This window comes from Poecilia formosa, unplaced genomic scaffold (genome assembly GCF_000485575.1).
Source record: "Poecilia formosa unplaced genomic scaffold, Poecilia_formosa-5.1.2 Scaffold757, whole genome shotgun sequence".
Classification (NCBI taxonomy): Eukaryota; Metazoa; Chordata; class Actinopteri; order Cyprinodontiformes; family Poeciliidae; genus Poecilia; species Poecilia formosa.
The window spans coordinates 125252-132225 of record NW_006800696.1 but is presented as its reverse complement, the minus strand read 5'-3'; the positions used below and the strand labels follow the sequence as shown (position 1 = coordinate 132225).

Sequence of the window (6974 nt, the reverse complement as noted above, 5' to 3'; positions counted from 1 at the left end):
GCCTCCGCCTTGGAGACGCTTCTACCATCTCCGGAGCAGAATGCCGCTCTCATGTCAGAGATGCAAGAACTTGTGGCGAAAGGTGTAATTTCCAAGGTTCCCCAGGGAGAGGAAAATGCAGGGTTTTATTCCCGCTATTGTCTGGTCCCCAAAAACAGGAGGAGTGAGACTCTTTCTCGAGTTGTTCCTGTTCAACAGCTCGATCGTGGAGAGGCCATTCCACATGCTAACAATCAGAAAAGTGCTGGAAAACATTCACTAGGATGTCTGGTTCACCTCCATAGATTTAAAAGACGCATACGTCCATGTCCCCATCATCCTGACACGCCGGAAGTATCTGCGTTTCTCATTTGAGGGGACCCAGTATCAGTACAACCGTCTGCCGTTCGCCCTGCACACGTTTTCCAAATGTGTGGAAACAGCGCTGTAGTAACTGCACATGGCAGGGATGAGAGTCCTCTTCTATCTGGACGACCTGCTTTTACTGGGTCGATCCAGTGAGGAAGCCGCCATTCAGACCCACAAACTACTAGGAAAAGAGTTCGGTTTTTCCATCTTAGATGATCTTATCTGGGAGAGGAGCTGAGCTCAGTTATGATGAGAGCCCGATTGGCACAGCCGAGAATTGAGGCTCTGTCAGTGCAGCTCCGCCATGTCAGTCCTCACAGCGTAGTGTGAGGACTGACAGTCATGACTGTCAGTCATGCGGCTGCTGGGAATGTCAGTGGCTCACGTTGTGATTCCACTGGGTTTGTTGCACATGAGATGCCTTCAGAGATGGTTCACTCGCCTGCGCATAGATCCTGTGCGCCAGAAGAGGCGCACGATCTCTGTACCNTAATAAAACATAATTTTAGCAAAGCTTCGAGGCAGGTAATTTACCCCAAGGAATTTTAATAATCGAAGTATTCAAATCATTTGAGGAATCTTTACAGCCCTAAATTACATAAATTGGCTTTTGTTCATCATATTCATATCAAACCTGTGAGAGAAAGTACGCACTATAATTGTTCTGAAATAAAAACGTGTCTAACAAATCATGCATGGAAAAGGATTCACAGGGGCTCTCTGTTGAGGTTCCACTGTCATTCATAACTTAGCTTATTTTCACATTCTTTCTGTATAAAATGGAGGAAGCATTGTATTCACATATGCTTCTAAACACACACAAGACATTATAACAACAAGGGAGTACTAAATGGCTTACACAACGATTAGACACACCTTAGTTCATGAGGGAGCGGAGATCAGCAGCATTGGAGACGTTTGGTGGTGGAGGTGGAGGGAGTCTATAGGCAGTCGAAAAGCATGTTGGGAAACTAGAAGAAAGGCTGCAGGGAGGGGAAAGCAGGCACCATAGGTGGCAGCATGTAAAAATATCTGGGAACAGAGTGAGGAGGAGAAATATCGATGGATGGGAGCGGAAAAGTTGTTTGTAGATAGAGAAGGAGAGGTTTTATCACTCCTGTTTGTGCCAGAAGGTGCAAAGACGTGCACTCGTACAGATGTCCCCCTTTCTATAAATATATAAACAGAAGCATATGCACCCACATTCAAAACCTCAGAAAAGACTTTTCCCCTGACAATGAAAACCACAACTAGAAGTACAAGAAAAGAGCAGAATAGCACCTGATGCCAATGATACCCATCCAGATCCATTTATAAAGGCCTGCAGCTTACACTGGATTACAGCATAAAGCAGCAATCCCCTTCTCCTTTTACATCCTTTCAACTCTTCCAACATCTCACTTTTTCTTAAAATCAAACATCTTGGTTTGGAATATAACGTTCAAAAGTGAATCTCTGTGCACATAAATAACTCAGTTCAGTAAACAGCTCATCTCTGTGTTTTTTTTTGTGTCTCTAGTGTGAAAAACCCCGAGAGTGTTTTCTTTTTTTTTTAAAATCTCTGTGCTGTGGAAAAAAAGTATATTTTCTGTTTTAAAAGAGAGAGGAAAGTTTTATGGATTACTTTCCTGCTGTGTGCTTCTACTTTTCTCCAAATTTTCCTTAAAAGACTTGTTAGAACAAAGGAGAAGAGAAATAACCAGCAGTTTCCCCTTTTCCTGTAAACACTTATCAAAGTTCAAGCAGAGGAGGATAAACATTCAAGAGACAGCAGGGCTTTCATAAAAATATATGCGGTGAACTAAATGGGACTAAATAAAGGAAAGCTGGAGTTATTCGTGCATTTAGAAGAGAAAAACAAACATTTATTCACAGGAAGCCAAAATCATGCCTTCATATTTTACACTTGCAGAAGCAACCACAAACTCATCCGTGCTGCCGTGACCCAATTTGTTTAGGAATATCTTCAGAAACGTAGCTACAGGGCCCCTAATTTACTCCTTCGTGTTTTTACTTCTTATCACAGAAAAGACAATTATGGCTAATGTACATATAATCTGATTATATCTTTATATACCTACTGCTGCTAATCTAACAAACTCCCTCTCCTTCTCTCAGCCTTTTCTTTTGGATGATCAGTGATTCATGTCTTTAAAGGGAAGTGTAAGACCAAAAGCAACGGGTGAAATGAACTGTGAGATTAAACTAAACCTCCTCCACTACATTCTGTCTCTCCCTCCTGCGCTCATTCCCCTCTCTAAATTATCTGAGAGCTGTAATTAAAAAGTGCACTGCGGCTCTTGCACGCTGCTAACAAGCAGGCCAAAATGAATGTGTGCACAAACACACACACATCCTGACTAAATTAAAGATAGTTAAAGCTCAACTAATCATCTGAGTCAGTGCCAAATCGAGTAGCAGAAGAGAGCCACATGCTGAATTGTTACATTCTTCACCCTGCTGATGTTATTCTAATAAACAAGATGGTGGATGGCTGCACAGGCTGAAATATGAACAAAAACATATGGAAATTTTGAGGAATTCAAAAAAGATTTTATTGGAGAATTATCCTACTGTCCAAACTGTACAACTCTCAAACTTTTTGACATTTTCTCATGTCACAACCACAAGTCTGAGACAAAGTAGCCATGGTAGTAAAATGGAAGGAAAAATCTACATGGTTTTCAGAATTCTAAATAAAACACTGAAAAGTTTAATGTATATTTTTAGTCACTCTCCTTTACTCTGATACCCCTAAATAAAATCCAGTCCACCCACCTGCCTTCAGAAGTCTAATGACTAATATCGGCTGATACCCATGTTAGAATCAGCCGATATTAGTCAATATGTTGGCCGATGCAATGACTATTGTATCAATATGATTTAAATCTCCTTTCAAATCATTTCATAATTTTATTCTTAATTTAACCTCCATAAATAGTCTTTAGACTGAAAAAAGAAAAATAAAGACAACCCAGCTATGAATAAAAAAGGCATTTCCAGCAAAACACAGCCACAAATAGCTCCATAAAAAATAAAGAAAAATTTCAACTCATGACCAATACACAGTGTCACCAAACTCTTTTTATAAACCTCTGATTACCATAGTGCATTTTGTTCCATTTATTACAAGAACTACAAAGTTTTTACAGTTCTTGGTTAGACCAATGAGTTTTACAACAGCAGAGTCAAACTCCAGCCTAAGTCCAACTGAAAATATGTGGTAAGGCTTGAAAACTGATGCCAACAGGTCTTCTCCATCTAATCTGAGGGAGTCCCAGCTACTTTGCAAAGAACAATAAACAATTAACAATACATTTCAGGTTCTAGATATGAAAAGTTGAAGAACTTCAATATTTAAAATTTAATATTTAAAATTTTATATTTAAAATGAATAAAAATGCATGCCACACATTTCAGATTTTCTAACTGTTAAAAGGTTATAGAAGTACTCTGCTGTTTGTGCATAAAATGTGAAAAAGTTGGTCTATGTGCCTAGGCAGACCAGCTCTAATCTGTTTTTGTTTATGAAATAAGATTTACTGTCATGCTTAAGAAGAAAATGTGTACTTCAGCACAAATCCTTGTAAAACCTCTGCATTCACCAGCAGATCAAACTGACATTGCTTTTCTGCTACATATTTGTCCCCTTGATGATTTAAGACTATTGTGATTATCCAACAGTGTAATCACAAAATCTGTGCCACAACACTAATTCTCGTTTAAACGTAAAATGCTCTGTACCTACTGTCATCTAGTGATAATAAAATTACATGATTGTGCCGCTAGTCACTACTACAGCAGAGACACTCAAAGATGACATTATTTGCAGATAATTATTCGTTTTTTAAAAAATCTTTGAAGACCAATTACCGTCTTTCCCGGACTATCAGCGCACTATTCACCGCACCTTCAAATGTTTGACTCCCCTCCCCTGGAAACTTACATATATCAGCCGCACCGGGCTACAGGCCGCTGGTATCTCTGCCGCTCTCGGTTTTCCATAAGGACCCAGCAGAGGGCAGCAGAGGGCTGCGTCCTAATAATTGCTTGATTTATTAAGGACGCAGTTCTCCGTTTCCAAATCCGTTTATGTTCACGCCGAGTGAACAAAACCGGCTCTGCGGCTCTATTTCCCTCCTGTACTGCCAGATCAACACTCCTCAAGTTAGAAGCTGCATCATATGAGTTTGAAAACATTTCTCCGTCGTGCCTGCTGCTAGCATGTGCTTGTTCGAAATGAAAATTAGCGCATTCTTCTTTGATTTCCAATTTTGACTTCCAATGATTCACTTCCTGCTAAAGAGCCCCCTGGTGGTTAAAGAAAAATCCACAGAAAAACCTGCACTGGGCTATAAGTCGCATGGTTCAAAGTGTACGAAAAAAGTAGCAGCTTATAGTCTGGAAAATACGGTAGGTGAAATTGGATAATTTCCACGGCACACCTGACGATCACTCACAGTACACTAGTGTGCCGCGGCACAGTGATTGAAAAACACTGGTTTAATCAAACTATTATGTTTTTAGGCTTAACTTTAATCAGTCAAACCGATTTGCTCAGAAATAAATGAAATATTTTAGTGAACCAAAATATTACAACTAGATGTTACCTGACTTAATATCTGTGTTTAGCTAACTGTCATTTGAGAAAGTCCAAATGAGTCAGGTATTCTCCCGTGGAATACTAAACCTGGACCAGCAGGCGAGGGGAGCTGGGTGTTAATGCAGCGAGAGCAGACATCTCCGAAAACGTTGGAGCAATATTGCAATTAGGTGATGCACTGATGAACCGAGCAGAAATGTGAGATTTATACATCTACATTCTCGCCTACAAACATTGTTTAAATCATATTGTGTCAAGACTGCTAAGCAACATAACGCCGAGGTAGAGGCTAGGCAGCTGGCTGAAGGCTACAGCTTCTCTCTGCAATGCTCTCTGCCTTCGCAGGACCTCTCTTCCGTAGACCGGGTCGTTTCTCAAGCCCACAAAAGAATAAGCTTGAAAGGATGCAGACCCTAAATTCGGACACAAAGCTCTAGTGGTCTGGAACACTTATTTTTATATATTTTTTTGCATCTCTTTTTTTGTTTGCGTCTTTTTATTTGTTTTTCTCGTGTTTGCTGTGTGTTTGCACCTGTCGACCACCGTAGTATTTTAACAATTCTGTATTTTAGTTCTGATGGGTTAGGGTTATTTGGGTTAGGGTTATTTCGGTTCGGTTCTAGTCCTGTGGGGAAATTCTCCTTATTACGTTCTGGAGTGCAACAGCTGTGGTTATTTCTCTGCTGATTTGCAGCGACACTCAGCAAACGGAGAACCTTGAGGTTCTGGTTGTGTGACATAATCCCAGATATTTTATTTCGTCTTATAAATAAATTTTGCTGGCACAATCATAATGATAAAGACTCAGATCATGAATTTTATTATTTTTTCAGTTCAAACAAAAAATAAAATTCACATCATACCAAGCTAATATTATGTAGTACTGGTGTTTTATACTGTCAACACAAACCTGCAGCTCAGATCTCTGACTAGCTTCTCTGCTTTCCTCTTTATTACTGTCAGTTCTTCAGAGAAACAAGCTGCTAGCAGCACTGCTAATTCAGAGTCATTCTGTTACAAAACTTAACCATCATGTTCCTGTCGCTCCCCGTGATTAAACTCACAATTACAATAATCTGTACCAAGAAGTTATGATAGCAGACGGTGTGTCCGTAAACAAGTTTTACGAAATATTGTATTATAACCGAAAAGAGAAATGTAACTTCTATCATGAATATAGACTAGCAAAAAACCCTACAAATTACAATGAAATACTGCTACTTCCGGTGGGCTCCAGAAGTAAGAACCATAATCATAACCATTTCCCCAGTAAGCCTCCCAATAATAAGGTGCATCTTATTATTGGGAGTCCATGGACAGGATTATTCATATGTTGCCCCAGTATAATATATATTAGGCTGCCTCAGTCATTGTTGACTCATGGTTGCTAAAAACTTTACAAGACCGACTAATTCTAGTGACATAGTCGGTGTAAAATATTGAATAAAATCTTGTGCTACATGACTGGCTTTATTTTCACTCTTACATTTAGCTTTATGACACGCAAAACTACAAGTGGATCACCAATATTGTCTCCAAGTGTATTCTGGGTAAAACGTGTCACCACCAACGTCATTGTCAGTCAATGGGCAACAGATGGCTAGATGGAGCATTTTTACGGACTGAGTTAGCATGAGTGGAGCTCCATGGAGCGGGAAAGTGAAAAGAATGGGGAAAACGAGAGGAAAGAAAAGCCAAAAACTGGACGTATATTTTGTCTTGGAGATGAACCGGACTTTGTTGTCAGCGATTCAGATCCGCCACGACTGCCTGCCCAGCGAAGGAGCCGGACTAGTTATAAGTACCAACTCTAGCATTATTCACAATGTGTGAGTTAACTGTAGACTGATTGTAAATTGTATCAGCCCAGCCGCCTAGCTTACATCCCCTCTTTCTATTTCGTACAGGGACAGCCCTTTAGTGGGTTAGTGGGTTTATCCCTCACGCGCAGCACTTAAGAAAGCTAGTCCACTTCCACCTACCCCAGTCTGTATAAATAACGGTCAGACTGGACAAACGGCTC

General features: G+C 40.2%; 1 long non-coding RNA gene across 1 annotated transcript in view; it reads left to right on the top strand.

The window, feature by feature from the left end:
* The first annotated feature begins 5522 nt into the window (after positions 1 to 5522).
* Positions 5523 to 6974, top strand: part of LOC107834768 (uncharacterized) — a 16327-nt gene continuing 14875 nt past the window's right edge. Inside the window, exon 1 of the long non-coding RNA XR_001660591.1 lies at positions 5523 to 5532. This is a non-coding gene — a long non-coding RNA (uncharacterized LOC107834768). The remainder of the gene's footprint in view (positions 5533 to 6974) is intronic.